This window comes from Lichenostomus cassidix, chromosome 2, assembly GCF_008360975.1.
Source record: "Lichenostomus cassidix isolate B80296 chromosome 2, HeHo_3.0, whole genome shotgun sequence".
Taxonomy (NCBI): Eukaryota; Metazoa; Chordata; class Aves; order Passeriformes; family Meliphagidae; genus Lichenostomus; species Lichenostomus cassidix.
The window spans coordinates 59,398,505-59,414,499 of record NC_139482.1 but is presented as its reverse complement, the minus strand read 5'-3'; the positions used below and the strand labels follow the sequence as shown (position 1 = coordinate 59,414,499).

At 38.0% G+C, this 15,995-nt stretch overlaps 2 long non-coding RNA genes across 4 annotated transcripts; both read left to right on the top strand.

The window, feature by feature from the left end:
* Positions 1 to 6,917: 6,917 nt before the first annotated feature.
* On the top strand, positions 6,918 to 9,449 carry LOC146441438 (uncharacterized). Its single transcript, XR_014850443.1, has 4 exons — positions 6,918 to 7,128; positions 7,365 to 7,422; positions 7,826 to 7,963; positions 9,360 to 9,449. It is a non-coding gene; the product is annotated as an uncharacterized LOC146441438 (long non-coding RNA).
* Positions 9,450 to 10,086: 637 nt separating this feature from the next.
* On the top strand, positions 10,087 to 15,558 carry LOC146441437 (uncharacterized). Of its 3 annotated transcripts, XR_014849918.1 has the most exons (4): positions 10,087 to 10,637; positions 11,982 to 12,022; positions 12,128 to 12,232; positions 13,285 to 15,558. It is a non-coding gene; the product is annotated as an uncharacterized LOC146441437 (long non-coding RNA). The 3 variants fall into 3 exon arrangements; XR_014849917.1 differs by lacking the exon at positions 12,128 to 12,232 and having other exon boundaries at positions 11,982 to 12,127; XR_014849916.1 differs by having other exon boundaries at positions 11,982 to 12,232.
* Positions 15,559 to 15,995: the final 437 nt, after the last annotated feature.

Genomic DNA, 15,995 nt, shown 5'->3' with positions numbered 1-15,995 from the left:
GTATTCTTTTTTTATTGCTCCTTGGGAGTCCAAATACTGAAAAATGTATTCACTCTCTTTTCCCCTCCCATCCCCCACCTTTTTTATTCTGCAAAGGACCTGTCTATTCTCCACAAAACACAAATTTGAAGTACGCAAAAAATTAGTGAAAATTAGAGTCCTTAGCAGCTCTGTGAGCACATGGGCCCTCATTGGGTCACAATGTGGGAACTACAGACACATTTGGGTATCTCAGGACCTTATGGTTTTACATGTGCTGTTTTGACTTTTCTCTCCTGTCATCTGGTATTTAGATGTGTATCTCATGTGCTGGAAGAATGACAATAACCTGGACCTTATGGGAAGTCCATACCATTGTGTGTTTGTGATTTCATACAGGTGCCTCATCATGAGAAATATTTGCAGATCCTTTAGATTTCAGCATTATCGTAGAAATGCAGTTATGTGAGTAGCTCTTTCTGCCTTTTCTGCTATGATTCTCTCAAGGCTTTAGTGTGAATTCCATGCAGCCTCTTTCTTTCTGTAAAGCTATTGTATCTAATGGATGGGTATTTCTTCATCTTTCCTATTTTGCCTTTCATATCACAATTAAGACTCTTCAATTAATTGTTTACAAGTGGAGCAGCCTGGAACTACTTTAGAAGGAAGAAAATGATGAATATGATTGATAAATAAAAATCAGATCAAAATTCCTGAAGGTTTTGTGTTTGATTTCCTGTCTTACTACCCTTGAAAATTCCATTACCACTGTATCATGAATAAACAAGAATGAAGTGTGTAAAATATGTGTAACATTAATTGTGGTGCATAAATTTATATGGAGATCAGGTTCAAATGTAACCTCAACTTTTCTACCTTTTGTATAAATTTAATTCTGTTGGAAAATGAATACTGAGATTTTTTGGGTTTTTTTCACGTGTATGTATTTTCATATATTTAATTCTCCAGTTAGAGTATTTGGTTATTCCCGCAACCTACAGATACATCAGAGCTATTGATGCTTCTTTGCTTTTCTGTAATTTTTATTGACTCTAAGTGATTATAAATTCAATATTCTGCTTTCAAAAATTTTCTTTAGATGAAGTAAATGTTATCACTCTTTCAACTTCTTGGTAGAGGTGCTTTGTCTCTGCTTTTCCTCTCTTAAGATTGCTAAAGGTGATTCTTGAGTTCCTAAGTAGAGTGCAAAACACTACTGGTTTCCTTTTTTTTGCCATTCCTGTGATCTTTTACATGTATTTCTTACCTTTGTCTTGAAAGTTTCTTGGCTTGTCACCTATTAATTTCTTGTGTTCCTGTTTAGTGCTCTATTTTAGAATTCTTTTTGATTTAACCCTTCCTTTCTCTTTTTACATCTACCTACCCACAGTCTTTTTTCCTTCTCAGAGATTGGAATTAGAGCATACAAAAGACACCACCCTTGTTTTCCTATTTCTCTTTTTTTACAGGTACCTTAATGCAATAGACTTGGCAAACGAGGGTTGCCTGTTTGTGTGCAGAGTTTGTTTGAGGGTGGGGTTCTTTTCTCTCTCTCGTGCTGTGTTAGTTTGTGCATTAACAGTTCATGGTTGAGCTGCTCAGGAGGTCTAAGCCCTTTCATGGATGATAAAAACAAGATGATAAAGAGTTGTTACTACAAAATTGTCTTTAAAATCCTGATGAACCTTTGATTTTTGGACATGCTAGTCCTAAATAATGGTCAACAGGTGTGTGAAGATAATTGAAATTTTATTTGTGTGTGATGTGAAGTACTACAAATTGATAGATACTTAGATGCAGTTACAGGCAGAGCTGAATGCCAAATTAAATTTAGGCTCCTGAGGGCGATAACATAGATTTTGCATTATGGAAATATAGTACTGATATATTGACCTACCTTCTGTATTCGTTCAGGCAATATTGTTAAGCGTATCTGTTTTAAAGATCTGTCTTTCCCAGGCCCGGGCAACAGTCCTTTGTAAGTCTTATGCCTCATAATCTGAGCCTCTGCCCTCCGTCACCTAGAACTGAAATTTGTCTGACTGCAGCTGAGTTGTACAACCTCTTTTTGCACAAGTTCCCATGTACTATCTGTTTCGAAACAGTTATTAAAAGAGTGGAAGACATAAAAGAGGGGGAAGAGCATCCAAAAAAAGAAGCACATAGAAAGCCAAAAGCCTTTGCAAGTATCCTTCTTCAAAGTGAAATACTTCCACCTGCCTGGGTCGTACCTATTCTTTTCATTTACAGAACAAAACCCAAAGGTACTTCCCATCTCAATGATTTTAAATATGAGTTTAAAAAAACCCCAAACCACAAGAAACATAAAGACAGAAGTTCTCAGTGAGCATGAACTGTCATTCCATCACTGGGATCTGGCAAATTAGATACTCGATAGAAGGAATGTGGGTTGGAGTGCACTAGACCATCATGCAGATGCTATGCTTGCAGGGAGAATGGTCTCATCTTGATCTCTTTGTTCCTAAAATTCTTATAATAGACATCATCATCAATATGCAGTAGTCTTCTATTAGTATAAAATTTACAGACATAAAACAATCTGGATGAGAGACTAGAGTCAAATATGAATTTTAAGTTTCATATATGAAGTGTCCCCTCTCTTTTGATTGAACACTTAAGCAAATATCTAAATTTCGATGTGTGATCCCATTGATCTTCCATTGAAATAAATGCATCTTATTCCTACTGCAACCTTCTGGCACACTCCTTGAGCTGTGACTCTTTTATTCCCTTTAAAAGCTCCAATGTGTGTCTTTTTAATACATATTTTAAGAAGTCTCTTCAGCGGATATATTAGTTTATAGATATTATTAGTTTAAATAAACTCAATATTAGTTCATTTTCTTTTCTGGACGTTCCAGAGCTTAACCTATTCAAAATCAAGAGTTTTGATCTTGAATAGGTTAAGAAAGAAGTTATGAACATATACTAACTCCAAATACAGAAGTGCCTTGTAAGAAGTTCATGTATTTTACAAAAAAAAAAAAGCCTAATCCCCAGTGCCTTGAAAATCTTATTCTTTTAGAAAGCATCAACAACTTTTACTGACATTCTGAATTCAAATAAGAAATCACTGAGGCACAGAGGCTCTTGTGGCTGTATCAAAGAAGACCTTGAGAGAAAGGGCTGTTCAGCTTTCAGAAGTTCTGAGGACTCCAGAAAACAGCAGCCGGCTCAGGGTCTAAGGTGAAACTCCACTTAAAGCCAAGTCAATGAGAATTTTGCAACAAAGAGACAACAACTAAAAATCACTGTCATCCTTATCCAGGTTTTTTCTTGAAGAAATAGTGGACTTAGCAGCAGAATCTATAGTCTGGTGCATAGGGAATACATATTTGCCTATTAGATAGCCCTGTTTTTGTCTGCCCTCTCCTCACTGTACCACTGATAACTGTTTTCCTGTTGTGGCTTTTTTCCCCTCCTTTCTTTCCCCCATTTTAGCCTTGCTGTAGGGTCTTTGAGATTGGATGGGGGAAAATAAATTGTGAGGTTCTTTGCCATTATTGTAAAATGAAATCTTGGAGAGCTTTATGGGATACTCCAGGAGCTGTTAATGAGACTTTATTAATCTTAGACTATATAGCATGAAATATTACGGTATAAATAAATGTAGTGCCAGAGCCAAGCTGCCTAATAAATGGCATGATAGAGGGGATCATGTGCCTAGGGAGTTATGACATAGAGCGTTTCCCCTCTGAGTTGCTATTTTAAATTCACCATGGGTTGGCAGTGACTGAAGGCCATTATTATCCAATGACTCTTAAACAGGCTATGTGAAATAAATTGGAGGTCTTGGTTCATTTCCTTAGGGGAAGAGGTCTATGCTCCAGGTTACAGTAATTGTCATCTAAGTTCAAGGCTCAGCACAGGAACTGCACTTGGAAAGGATGTGGCCAAAGAATGGCTCTTTTGCCTCATGCCTTTTCCCCTTGCTCAGGACTCGACAGCATTGCCATGCTGTGGTGTGAGAGTTAATACTGAGGGCTCTTGCAGAGGCTCATTCTTTGGATAAGCAAAAAGCTTTGTTTCAGACCATTACCAATAATATCCTCTAAGGGCTTCTTTCCGTACCTTGCCCTGATAAATTAATGCTATATTTAATAGTACTCTTGGTACAAATAAATGAGATAACTTAGGGAAATATGTATAGCTATGGTGAATATAATGAAGAATAAAGTCCTTTGTAATTACTAAATTCATTTAAAAGGAATAATGATTTATTATAAAGTCTTGCTTGGCAGTAAGGAGGAAGATAGGCAGTTTGTAAGTCTATTTCTAACTTTTAAGTGGATTCTCATCATCTAGTCTAATTAAATGGCATGCTATTAGTTCTTAATAACCTGGGGAAATGAAATTAGAATTGTATAAACCATTGACTAATGATTTCTTCAGCAACCCCAAGAGAATGAAATATATAAACCTATAAGAAAGCTAGTTTAAATTTTAAAAGGAAGCAAACAGCAAGGTAAACTCATGAATAGACTCTATTCAAGAAATTAGAACTAAAATGAAAATATTAGGAAGAAAAAGGGCTTTCTCTTCTCCAAACTTTGTGATTTCTTTCTTTTCACTTATGCTCACTTTTGTAATTTCTTTTATTTACAGGTAATCTATTGGCTAATGGAAGAATAGGGAGGAATGGATTTGTTAACATTTTCCTTGTGAAGCAAAGTAAAGAGAAGCTGGTTTAAAACTATTAGTTTGAAATGTCATTAAGTATGTAGATTAAAAAAAAAAAAAAAAAATCCCGTATTTGCCCTTGGAGCTTATTGCTTCTTTTTTTTTACAGGGAATAAAGTTTCATTAAAAGTACCAAGTAGTAGAAATTTGTAGATCACTTGTGCCATTAAAAATAAAATAAAAGAAAAAAAAATAAAGGAAAAAAAAGAAAAGAAAAAATAAAGGAAAGGAAAATAGCACAAGTTGTGCAGAATTGCTCATCGTGTTTACTTACACCACTCTGGGAACTGGAAGTAAAATAGTTATAAAAGGTGCCATGATGCTAAGTTCTGGTGTCAGGAGTGAGTTGTAATAGTCCTGTTAGACTATTAGATAATAGAATATTAGATATCCTCCATATATGGAGAGGTAGAGTATGATTATAGTGGGATTTTTCCTGTGCTCTCATTCTTTGGCAGATCTAGAGTTATAATATGGAAAGTAAGTCTAAGATGTACCAAGTCCTGGACTTCAAGGTCAGTTAGGTTCTACAGAGTGAACACTGTCAATTATTTTCAAAATAGGCCAGCAGACCTATTTTACAAGGTAAAAAACAATCTACCAACCTCCTCAAATAAAAATACCCACAAATGCCTCCAAATATCTGGCCTTCCTTACTTGGAGAGAAATTAAACTGTATTTATTTATTTATTTATTTATTTATTCACCTCTCCCCCTTTGAAATCAAGACTATAGACCTGAACAGGAGACCTCAGCTGGGACTTAATTAGAGGAGCTTGGACTGGGAAATGACAGTCTCAGTACTATTATGCTGCTATGCCACAGCCTTTACTTCTGTTTCTGCTGTGAATATAATTTATGCCCTGCACCTCTTCTTAATAGCAGCAGTAACTCTAGTGTGGAGACTTTATTGCTCTGTGGCCCAAGGAGAATGCTCCTGCATTTCTGGGCTCAGTGTCATCTGTCAGGCAGATTGGCCTTGTCTCTGGGAAGGGGCACTACACTCTCAGTTAAGGCAGTTGTTCCCATATGTCTTGTGGGAAAGCAATAATTTATCAGACCTATATTAGACGCATGGACTCTTTTTTTCTCCCCCCCGCCCCCCCAGTGCTTTATTGCTCTTTCTATCTCCCCATGTATTAACTGGTGTCCCATTATAGCACTCATCGTTTCCTCAGTGGCTATGGGGAATTTCCTATTATTTCTCATAGGCTACATTTTCTTCATCTGGAACACAAATGAAGGATATTGACTTCCTGATGAGGAGCAGCAGCTGTTGCAGGCCACATGCCAAGCCACTGTAAATGGCAGTGGGGCGAGGTGTGGGATACTTCTAAAAGAGCACTCTCTGTAAGACACTTTGACATTACCTGGGGTAAATTTGCCATGAAGCTCTGAGCCTCATTCCCTGACTTGTCATTGACAGGAGGTACAGGGAGGACTTCTCTCTTACCTTCCTTCATTTCCCCTCATACAGCAAGGAGAGACTGGTCAGGAGGATGGTTTGGATGTTCATGTGTTTGCTTGGTCTGTTGGGGTTTTGTCACTTCCAAAAGATGTCTCTAGCTTTGGAAAGCCTTAATGACAAGTAAGATCAAGTGCCACAGCTGCAGGTGTGAGGAGGTCTGGCAGAAGAGTAGAAGCTTTCATTAGCAATATATGTGTTTTTTGAGACAACTGGTAGGAATTACCATACTAAGAGTGAGTGGTTGTGGTCTGAGGGAGGAGTTTATTCACCTTTAAAATCTAGGGTTGATGTAGTAAGAGCTGGGCTGAGAGAAGTAATGGGTGGCTGCTTGGACAGCATCTATCTACCAACAGTGGAGCAATGCATAAGAATGCATAAGCTCTCCTCATTTAGCTTAACAGTTTTCTGTCCCCCTTCTCTACCACAACCACTGTCCAAATTCTCCATGAAAGAGCAGAATTAGTCATAGAGGCATAGCACTATTAAGGTTGGAAAAGACACTTAGGTCATTGATTCCAACCCTTAAACCAGCACTTATATCTTCACCACAAAACCAAATCCCGAAGTGCTACATCCACATGCCTTTTGAACACTTCCAGGGACAGTAACTCCATAACTTCCCAGAGAGCCAACTCCAGTGCCTCACCACCTTTTTAGTGAAGAATTTTTTCCTAACTTTTAATCCAAACCTCCCCTGATGCAACTTAAGGATGTTTCCCCTTGTCCTGTCACTGGTGTGGGAGAAGAGGCTGACCCTGACGTGGCTGCAGCTTCCTTTCAGGCAGTTGGAGAGAGTGATAAGGTCTCCCCTGAGCCTTCTTTTCTCCTAGTTCAACAACCCCCAGCTCCCTCGGACAATTTGTGACCAAGCCCTTCTTCAGCTTTCGGCATATTTGTTGTCTTTGCCTGGCTACGTTAATGTGTAATTAACATGTCAAAAGAGATAATGGTGGCTAAAAAACCTTGGCGACAATCACAATGTGTGTGCAAAGACAGGAACCATGTGAAGATGATAGGGAAACTTGTTTCTTACTTCTCTCTGAAATTCGAACAGGACAATTTTAAAATGCTTTCCCATGTATTTCTTGTTGAATGTTGCACCAAAAGGTCATCCTGAAAATGTCTAGTATTCTTGGTAGAAATGCACAGTCTACATGTAAAGCCAAAAAAAGGTCTCAATACTTAAGCTAACTAAAATATTTTTCTTCTCTTACAGATTTATTTTTCTGTGGCTCTTGAAATACCTGGGAAGTACGAATGAGCACTCTTGTATGGTAAGCCAAGATCTTCTTTTTCTGCTGGTGTTTTATGCAGTTTCTGGTGTAGTCACAAAAGAATATGGCCCTTTGCTGCTCATCAGAGTAGCATTGATAAATTCCTACTGCAAATATGCTACACATGCTACTTTAATGTTCTGTTACTGCAAATTATCAGTAGTCTTATTCAAAAGAATTAACTTTCTCTTGAAGAAACAACATATAGCACCAACTTGTGTTCTTGTTGCTCTCAGTTAATAGGAACATCCAAAATCTGAATTTTGCTTTCAGGCTGTGGTGTATATTCTTCTTCCCCAACCCCCAGAAATTATCAAGATGGTGTTTTCAAGGCTAACAGTTAAGAAACCAAAGTAGTTTCTCCATCTGTCTTTGAAGTAGAAGCAAGTTTTGTTTTTTGGAGGTCCATACCACAGTGACAGATATGCCCAAGTGTGTACAAGCCATGGAGCAGGCACTTTCACAAAGCAACCAAATTTGAGACTGAGATGCCCTCATAGATTTTCAATCATCAGCCTCTAGAAGGTACTGTTTGATGGAGGTGAGGGAATATTTATGCTTCTTTTCCCTGTACATTCCCTTTACCACACACATGTAAAGTGTATTAAAGAGTTATCTCCATGTTCTCATATTTAAATGTGAATGTGATATATTTGCACGGCTAACTCCTTCTTAAAACTGCTTGATCTGCTCATGTTGATTAATATTTATGCTTAATAGTTTCTTTACAATTTCTCCATTGTTGATTCTCTAAATGAATGATTTTAACAGTACTGGGACTAAACAAATATGGAACATTGCTTTTGAGAATAAAGGGGGGGAAATGGTCAGTAAATTAATCTTCTGTGATCTCTGGTCAAAATGGATCAAGTTTTTCCGTGTGACATTAAATAACAACTGGGCAAGACAGAAATTTTGACAAAGTTTCAGAGACTATCCAGCTGTAATGCCTCTTCTACTCTGTTAATAATTTTTCTAGAGTATTTAGTTACTTGTTTTTCCTGGTACAATCACACAATTCCTTTCAGCCTTCTATTAGGCCTGGCTCAAAGTAGATTGTCACAAAATGCCTAAATTATTAGCTTTCTTGTCTAGCAACATTTGGCTGAAAATATATGCTCAATCTGCTGGTTTTGTTCTTTAGTGCAACCCAGGAAACAGCAAGGGTTTTTTCTCAGCTGAAGTGGGGGATTTCAGAAGTCTTATCAAGACTTCTCACTCTGATGAATGTTGTTGCAGCCAGGCTTTTACATTAGTTTTCATCAGTGCCATATCCAAGCACTTGCGTGTTAAGTTTGTGTCTGTAGACCTGATCACTTAAAATACCCTCCACTGCCACAACTCAGTCATTCCTTTAGATTGATGTATCCAAGTAACAAATCACCATGAGTTTAGATAGGAATGGCCATAATGATTGTTTCCACCTCCTGTTCATTCACATTCCTCCTACAGATTATGTCCTAGCTTGTGTATTGCAGGAAAAGCATATCTGTAACAGAATTTACTGAATCAAACACATCCAGTCTGCCTAGGTATCTAGTAAATGGCATACTGCATTTTTTAAGCTGGCTTTTCTGCTCCATTTTTGTATAAATTGAGTATAAATTTAGATTTACAAAATTAGGAGGAACACTCCATGTTCTAGAGACTCATGGGTCATTGTAAAACCTTGTCAGTTTCCAAATACGAGTACTATTGCTGCATTCCTATTGTAACATTATTTACCAGTTGTATGTTGGCCATATGAATACTATAAATTTAAACTTCTTTTGAAGTGACTGCTCATAAAGAATTTTTTAGACATTTTAGCTCCTTGGTACTGATGGTAAATTAATCAGTTACTCATTTGGGCATTGTTTGTTCTGGTAGAGGCATTTTGTTGCAATTTGGAAGAAAGTGTAGTAAAATAAGTTGTTTAAACCATGTGGTTTTTTCAGTGCTCAGCTCTTCACCTTGGAAGAAGGATAGATTTTCTGTTCTAAATGAGAATGGAAGTGTTGCATCAGTTCAAATTAAACACAGTGTGCAGATGAGACAGTACTGTAGAGTCTTGTAAGAATAGACTCTGTGGGGTTTAGTTATGGGGATAAAAATAGGGACAAGAGATCTCTAAAGATGAGTTTTAGACCATGAAGGTTTATTGCGAAATAGAGTGGGGGTGAGAGGCCTGTGAGCCGCAAGACGCGACTCCAAGCAGGCCAGCAGAAAGGGGAGAGAGAGAGAGAGAGAGAGAGCAGAAAGAAGAGAGCAAAAGAGCGATTTGCCATTTACAATACAATAAATTGTCTTCTCTGTTAAATATTCAACTCTTCTTTAACCAATCTAAGACAAACTACAACTCCTACAGCATTTACATACAACCTATAAGAATCATCACATTACTATACAGGGTCATGTTTCAAACCTTAAAAAACTGCCTTTTTTGGGATTTCTACCAGGCAGGTAGGGTCTGCTCTGACCCTTGGACCTGCCTGGGCAGAGGGCATTGTTCTATCAAGAAGGGGGATTACCTTCTGTGGCTACACCATTGTTTTTTAGTTACTCTACAACTCGAACCTTATCTGCATTTCCATCTCACTCATATTTTCCATATCCTCAACATCTCTTGCAAGGTAATCATATCTATAAGGCTTTCCTATTTCATCTTCCCCAACAGAATCTGGCCGCACACTTTTAACGTAACACTCAGAGAGCTGCTGGAAAACCTGCAGAATAAATGCAGCCATAAATGTAACCAAGAAAATGGTTCCACTGAGCCCTATGGCGTCTGTGCATTGCTGCTGCTCTAGGAACACATCTCTGAGATGTCACTGTCATCTGGAGGAGCATATTCCCTCAGCAAATGCTTAACTGAAATGATGGGTGCACAGCTCCCCCTGCAGCCCAGCGCCTTCCCTTCAAAAACCATTGGGATCACAGGAAAGGATGCTCCTGGCTTTTGATGACTTTGTCATTGGAAAAGATGTTTTGCATCCGAGCCTTTCTCACCAGTGGGGACTTGTTCTTGTCTGTAATGAACTCGCAGACTGATATTTTTGCCCTCGAGTGCATTAGGGATTCTGATCTCAGTTGAGGGCTTTTTGTTTTTCTGCCTTTTTTTTTCCAATTTGGTCAGTGTCTCAAGCTAATGCTGGCTCCCCGCCTGCTGCTTATTGGAGCTCTTCCCAGGCCCCCCCCATGCTGTTCTTAGATGAATAAATTTGTTAACTTGAAAAGTGAGTATGAAGATAACTAACCCTTCTCTATTCTCTCTCTTCCTACATCGCACTGTACCCTTTGGTTAGTTCAGTCTAACTGAAATAGCACAGAGAGGATCCCCCTCAGTTTGTTTCCCACTGAAATGACAGTGTTTCTTTTAGCTGTGTTTACTTCCTGGCTGAATTCCACTCCTGTAGTTTATGCCAGCTTTTTCCCCTCCTTTCTGAAGCTTGTTTGTTATGATAGGCACCTTTTTCCAGGAGAAGAGGGTCTTTAGAAGGTGGAGGTCAAAGACAGGCATATAGAATTTGGGAATTCAGTCCCCATACAGTGATAGTGAATATCCAGGGAGCCATGTGGGAATGGAAAATTGAGAGCAGTGCTTGGGCTGCTCTGATTTTTTCATCAAGCAACCTGCCCTGATCCTGAACTTGCATATGTAGGAAAATTGTCTTGGACATTAATTCCTGGATTGTAAGGGTTTGCCTGTGCAGACTAACAAAGGTATAAAGTAAAGGTACCTTAGGTAAACAATTTTACAGCACTGTGAATCCACATATTAAAAAAAACCCCAACAAAACCCAAGAAAAATATGGCTTAATTTAATTTTGCTTAATTTGTTTCTGCAACAAATTAAACTAAAACAAATCTAGGTTGTATTTATGCTAGGCTTTTAATGTGATCCAACTAATCGACTTGATAATTCAGATGAATTTTCCTGAGTGTGCCATACAGATGAGACATGACACACAGCACCATGCAGTCCGGTTACATTCTCTCAGGAGACCAAAATATATAGTTATGGCAATGAAAAACAAGAAAAAGAAAAGAAGATCAACAGCAGGAAGAGCATTGGGAGCAAATCACAGTCAGGCGAGGCAGAGGAACAGTTGCTGTGGGCAAAGCTCCCACATAATAGCCTTACAACTTTCAAGCCCACCAAAGGGACTGATTAGTGGCCAGATATTTGCTTGCTGGAAGGTGGTTCATCTGAGAGAAAGAGCCAAGAAAGAAGGGTTTGGGGACAGATGCTGAAATCTTTATTTTGGTTGAGGGAAATCACTTCGCACAGGAGAAATAATTAAAATTTGGTGGCTGATCCTAAATCTAAATATGATGTTGGCACTTCCTGGAGGAAGAAAGTAGTTTGCAGGGCTTTTAGTTATTTCCAACATCTCCACTTCCCCTTTATCCTACAAAGCTAGGGTGTGGAGAAAACCTCAGGAACACCACCTCTTTGGAACACAGTTCTTGTGCTTTCAGCTAAAGGTTCTAAATGTAAACATCCTATTTGTGGATTGCATGCAATATATTTTGACAGTGTGGTTTGACTAATTATTACAACTGTTTCATATTTATAGATGGTTAACTCTGCTATGGAAAGGGACCAGTTTAAGCAGAGGTAGGTTACTCCTAGAAGAGGTAGCTGCCATTTTGTGAGGACCTACCAGTGTGGCCTGTCAGAGAATTATGAGAGCCATCCTGTTTACTTTTTCTCATATTTTAGGTAAGTTTTTGCCTCCTCTGCCATTTAGGGTACACTGGGAGGAAAAGAGGAAGGATTTGTATCACAGAAACAGCTGGATGAGTACTAATAGTTAATCTCAGAGAGGTGAGTGATTTGGATATCTTGCCTTGCACACTTTTTAAATTCCTAGTGAACCTCAGCACAGCAATCTCTGTGATGGATGAAAGACTAAATATTTTTTCTCTCTCTGTGTAAACTGTACAAATTTTGTTCTTCTTTTAGAGCTTTTTCTTTTCTAACAAAGGATAAAAAAAACAGAGGGCCAGAAGGTTTGCCAAACCTGTTTTGGCAGCTTCCTGGGATGCTGCTGGGGAGAGACAGGGGTCTGGAAGTCATGTGTGGCTGTGGGATCTTCTGCTGTAGGTCAACAGAAGGAGACCACTCTTTGCCCAGTTGCCAATCACGCTTGCTGGGTTGAAATGTCTTTTAATTTACACAAGTATGCTGAATGGGAGTATAAGTCTACTTCCCAATAATTCATGGTAATGAATAAAATAGGAAAGCAGGAGTTAGTCCTGCTTGCAAATAATATCTAGTTGCAGATACGTCTTAGGAGCTGGATAAGAAGCAGAGTCTGCTTTTCCTGCAGCCTTAAGTGTAACAATGTAAGAAGATAAGGCAACGCTATGTGCATGTATAATGCTAAAAATATCAACTCAGAGTCCTCAGGCTTTAGATCAGTTGTTCAATAGCAGCTGAAAGGAAATCCCTTCTCACCCTCCACCCCATATTCTTTACAAATGGGTTCTTATACACAGGCAGAACAATGTGTTGCCATGCCTTTTAGTTAAGGAGTATAAATCAAAGTCAATTGCCTTTTTCCAACCAGGTAAACTATTTTCAGTGAAAAATCTATTCAAAGAGGAAGTTACAGAGTCCACTCTGCACAATTACACAGATAAAAGTGTAACAAAGAAATAAAATTATACATGAAAGAGTTAGAACCTCTCCCTCTTTGATGCAAATACATTTTTGGTTTTTTCAGAACACTAGAAATAAATTTGAAGATAGGAAGGGCCCCAAACACTAGGCTAATTGTGTTAACCCCTCCAGCTTTTTACATTTTTTCCATAAAACAAAAATCTTTTTTCTCCTCTCTTCATTGGAATAAATAGATGCATTTCTTTTCTCTACAGGCTGGAGATGGTGGATTGAAACAACCATAATGAGAGTGGCAGCCAGAAACAAGGGCATTTACAAAGGATAATTATTGCTTAGATTATGAATATCAAATTTCTATTGACATGAAAAAATTACATCTTACAGAGATATTATAAGCATTGTCATTCACAATGAAGCATGACAGAAAAGATTTTACTCTCAGCTGCCTGTAGAATTAAGTCACATGAACCATTCTTTCTTCAGAGAAATGTGAAGCTGAAACTTAGAAGGATGCATATTTCTATGTAAAAATAGCATAATTCCCCTTCTTTGAATTTGATTCAACACTAGTGTGGAGAACTGCTATATAGGAAAGATAGGTGGGGAATGTAAAGTTCTCTGGGCATGGAAAGAATTTCCACTTTCCCACCTACTTGTTATCTTCAGCCTCATTTGATTAAGAATGTCCTTGCCAGGTAAATAGGTTGGAAACTTCCAGAACACTTCCTCCAATAAGTGACTGAGTTCTGAAGTCTCTCATAACATTTCAAGTGACAGCACCAGTGGCAACCTCAAAGTCTGAAAGACTGAAGAGGAAAAAGATGGACATGCATAACCTTACAGTTAAATTGAAAACAATGATAGTATAAATAATTTACTACGTCTTGTATATGTGGTATTTTGACACCTCTTTTTTTCTGAAAAATTAAAATAATGCATTTCCTCTGTCCTAGATGTGCTTTAGTCTTGCTGCCACTGCTTAAATAAATCCAGACTTATTCCAACCATATAGATTTTTTAAAGGCTGTTAGAAAGAAAAGAATGCTGAGTGTTGTCATCCATAGTAATTGCACACAAAATGTGCCATAAAGTTTACAGCTTCTCTTTGTTTAAAGCAGCATTTTTTGTGTGCTGTGGTCCAAAAGGCATTATAACTTGACTGTGATGTCAAGAAAAAATCTCCGAGGAAATGTATAAGCTCATCTATAACCACAAGTTAAAAATAGAGAAAGTGATAATTGAACATTCAATACAGGGTCTAATTTTGCTTAGAGATGAGAAGCAACAAAACTTAAGTGCTTAAGGTGGAATGTGATCCTTCAAATGAAAATTGAGAAATACTGGTTTTGGTTTATTTGTATTCACCACTTGCATTATTTATTTGTATTTACTACTTCTAGGGCAGCATATTTTATCATTTCCTGATCTCCAGGAAATTTAATATTACATTGATTTTGATGGCTTATTCACTACTGGCAATTTGAAGCCATCCAGAAATGGATGTATAGAAGTTTCTCTCCAGTTTGTTCTATTCCAAAGATTCTGTGCTTCTTATCCACTACTCAGAAGCCTTTGGGGTCCTTGGATGCTCAAGGCACAGAAATAACCAAGAATATATTTGCTATCTGTGTTTGGTGTGGTCCTGATGTTTGGGTTTCAAATATTTATCTTAATTAAGAAGACATACTTTTGCCACCTCAGAACTATTTCAGCCCAGCTGCTATCTATAAAATTCACCTCAGTCCTTCTGGTGACTCCACCTCAGTCTGTGTGCAATGGTAAGGAGGAATATTCTCCCTGCAACACACACATAAGGTGGGAGCCTGTGTTCTGATGGAGAATAGTGGGATCATCAGCATGTGTTGTCTCTTTCCTGGCATAATGTTTTAGAGTGCTGAAGACTGGCTTGGGAAAATACAGGCGTGGAACTATAATTTTCCTCCTAAAGGCTGTTTGTTGCAGCTCTGTTTTGTAGATTAAGTTTTATTTTAATATGTATATGTGGTCATTCTGAAATGTGAATTTCTGTAAAGGCTGGCAAATGCTTTTTCCATCCTATATATGGAACTAATTTTCTGGACTTCATGTCTATTAGCAGAAATTTCACAGGATGCAATGCTTTAAATTTGGGACAAAGAAGATCTGCTTAATTTGCTGTATGATTTATTTCTCTTTTCCCATTTTCATCATATGTATCCATCTATAAATGTTTCCTGTCTTGCCTTCAACCTGTCTGAAGTCTTTAGGGAGCAATCACTGTTCATTTCTGAATTTCTTGCAGTGAAGATGTCTCTTCCAGTTTACTTTTCCATCATAACTTTTTAACCAACATATGTTGGTATGACACAGCCTGTGTCAACTTTACCTTTTGCCTTCTTTAGGATGTTCACTTTCTTTGTTTTCTCTTGATTATTTTGTAAGAAAAAATGAAACAATTTCTTGCTGTTGGAACATCACGCTATTGGGAATTTTTCCTTGATACTGCTATGCTGTTTTCTTCTTAGCACAATTTATCACTGAAAGAATGGATATTTGTCGCTGTTGAGCCGCTAGCAGAGAAGAAGACCCGGATTCTCAGCGTGGCGTAGAAAAAAAAGCTTTATTATTTTGATTCCAACTTATATAGACTTTTCAGAGGTTACCCAGATTGGTCAGTCAGAAACCTCCCCCTAGGCCTGATTGGCCAGGCCTGAACTGTCCAAATCTCGAGACACTGTTTTAATAACATCCAAACTTTATCTTTGTTTATAAAACACAGGAGAAAGTTCTCATGGGAAAGATCTGTGCTAGCCACAGATATTTACTGAGTTGCTGGAAGTTTTAAGCATGTGAATAATAGCATCAATTACCTGCCTGAGAAGCATCACTGAGAATGGATGATTAGAGGGAGTGAAAATATCTGTTTTGATAAATTAAATTTGAACAACCCCAGAAAAAATTGCTGTGTAATTGTATTGTCAGCTGC